General features: G+C 39.1%; 1 protein-coding gene across 1 annotated transcript in view; it reads left to right on the top strand.

The window, feature by feature from the left end:
- Positions 1 to 1,982, top strand: part of SEL1L3 (sel-1 suppressor of lin-12-like 3 (C. elegans)) — a gene marked incomplete at its 3' end in the record, with an annotated part of 41,074 nt that overhangs the window by 27,450 nt on the left and 11,642 nt on the right. The gene's annotated exons all lie outside the window — the stretch shown is intronic.

The raw sequence follows: 1,982 nt of genomic DNA, 5'->3' as shown, positions 1-1,982 counted from the left end.
TCTTTTTTTCCTTGCTTTTGGTTTTTTTTGGGGGGGGGGGGGTTTCTGTTCTGCATGTGTATTCCTCCCTCTAGTGGTCGATTTGGTATTACATTGGTTTGTGTTCGACATATCTCCCTGAAGATTTAAACTGCAGGTTTTTATGTTGGACATAAACTGATGTAGTATTAAATTGACCCCTAGAGGGAGCAAAACATGTGCTGAACAGAAGCAACCCCCCGAAGAAACAGGAACACACAAACAGGGGAAATGAGAATACAGAGACGCCCAGAATGAATGCTGCTTCCCTGATTGCTCATTCATTGTCTGCAAAATTTAATTTTAAGTTTTACTGTTTATTGTGATTTTATTGCTGCGTGCATGATGGGATTTATATTTTATAAGGTGCCTATGAGCCAAACAGCAGGATAGAAGTATTTTAACAAATAAAAATCAATAAATAACAATAAAAACAATAAATAACAAAATAACAAAAATCAATAAATAACAAACAATAAATAACAATTGAAGTCCATTGACTTCAATGGACTTAGGAATGTATAACTTTGCTTAGGATGGTACTGGAAGAATGCCACAGATGTAGGGAAGCCTGAAGATCACAAATCCTCCGATTGGTGTTCACTGGAATGAATTTCAGAGTCACTTTTCTTACATTCATGTACTATCAAGACACAAAAATGGAAATATACAATAAAACTTGCTAAAATAATAAAATTATCCCAGTACATCCAATAGCAGGAGAATGGTTTTCTCGGTTTGAGATATATACAACATGTTTTCTGTGCTCTTCGGTAAAAATTGATCACACTATCTAGCTGGCCACTGTGTATTCTAGACTGGATTATATGTTTGTCTCTAACTCCACTCTTCCACTCATCACTTCATCGGAGATCGGTAGCATTAGATGGTGAGACCATGCACCAGTCAGTTGTACCCTGAAACTGGGGACGAGTAAAAAACCACAACGCAAATGGATTTTTGATAAGAATTTGTTATTAGATAATTTAGCAAGACAAGAACTGCAAAGAGAAATCCAAGAATACTTTAAATTCAATCAAAATTGGGGGGTGTCCAGTTTCTCGATTTGGGAAGCCTCAAAAGCAGTAGTGAGGGGGAAATCAATAGCACTTTCAGCGTCATATAAAAAAGAAAGGGGGGAAAAGAAATCAGAACTTTTGGCTAACATTGGGAAGCTAGAAATCAAACACAAACAAACGTGTAGTGGTAGAGTGTATAAAAGACTCCTAAATTTGAGAAAGCAATTGGAGCTCATGGAAGTGTCAGCTGAGACCTGGTTTCACATGCTAAACAAACACAAAAAGTTAAGCAAAGGCCCGAAAAATCTCCGTTCTCTTTCTTGGAGATTGAAAAAGCAAAGGGATGAGAGATGGATACACAGTATAAGAGACCCGAAGGGAGCACTGCATTCAACTTCGGAGACAATCATACAAGTAATGGAAAACTTTTATTCATCACTCTATACCTCTACTAAGCCTTCAAAAGAAAGTATTGACAGCTTCTGGAAAAGTCAACCTCCATTAAAGCCACTCACAGAGGACCATCAACAAATGCTTGATGCACCAATGACAGCAGAAGAAATCGACCTGGCAATTAGCAACCTTAAAACTAACAAAGCCCCAGGCCCCGACGGTTTCCAATCCGAATATTATAAAATCTTTGCAACAAGTTTAACCAAACCGTTGTTAACAGTCTTTAATCAGATCATGACAGAAGGCCAGCTACCGGAAACCTGGAAGGCAGCAAATGTGATCTTGCTCCCAAAAAAAGACAAGGACACCACCGATCCCAAGGCATATCGCCCGATCTCCTTACTTAGGCCAGCTACCGGAAACCTGGAAGGCAGCAAATGTGATCTTGCTCCCAAAAAAAGACAAGGACACCACCGATCCCAAGGCATATCGCCCGATCTCCTTACTCAATACGGACTATAAAATCTTTACGTCCATCCTTGCCAACAGACT

This window comes from Gekko japonicus, unplaced genomic scaffold (genome assembly GCF_001447785.1).
Source record: "Gekko japonicus isolate JY-2015 unplaced genomic scaffold, Gekko_japonicus_V1.1 scaffold2343, whole genome shotgun sequence".
Lineage (NCBI taxonomy): Eukaryota > Metazoa > Chordata > Lepidosauria > Squamata > Gekkonidae > Gekko > Gekko japonicus.
The sequence above is the reverse complement of the archived record's forward strand: the minus strand, read 5'-3'. Positions and strand labels throughout refer to the sequence as shown.